The 434-nt window shown below is 33.2% G+C and overlaps 1 protein-coding gene across 1 annotated transcript in view; it reads left to right on the top strand.

Annotated features, from left to right (window-relative positions):
* klhl10 (kelch-like protein 10) overlaps positions 1-434 on the top strand; it is a 31065-nt gene that overhangs the window by 11386 nt on the left and 19245 nt on the right. The gene's annotated exons all lie outside the window — the stretch shown is intronic.

Raw genomic sequence — 434 nt, 5'->3', positions numbered from 1 at the left:
GTTTGTTTTTTATGAAATATTTAATGAAGGTTCTGTTCTAAAATGGGATATTCGGCAATTCGTCTAATTGGCTTAGCAGCTTTATCATTACTTACTAGAGAGAGAGAGAGAGAGAGAGAGAGAGAGAGAGAAATACTTTATTCATCCATGCTGCCCAAATACATCAGGTTGCTACATCACACAGCATACTAATCAATACGTAATCGGACATATATAAATTACATGGTATAATAAAATAGAAAGAAAACAGTTTTTTTCCCTACAGTTTCCTTTTACAATCAATTTCAGTCTATAAACCAAATACAAATATTTCAATTCATTCCTGTTTTGCTTTCTCTCTTCTGTTCCTTCAATTTCACCATTTCACAATTTTTAATTCACCCGATCAACAAATTCAATCTCCCGAATTCACCCTTCTAGATCCTCTCCAGTGA

The sequence above is a fragment of the Halyomorpha halys genome, unplaced genomic scaffold (genome assembly GCF_000696795.3).
Source record: "Halyomorpha halys isolate HHAL.00 unplaced genomic scaffold, Hhal_1.1 Scaffold948.1, whole genome shotgun sequence".
Classification (NCBI taxonomy): Eukaryota; Metazoa; Arthropoda; class Insecta; order Hemiptera; family Pentatomidae; genus Halyomorpha; species Halyomorpha halys.
Note: the sequence above shows the minus strand (reverse complement) of the source record. Positions and strands in the feature narration are given on the sequence as shown.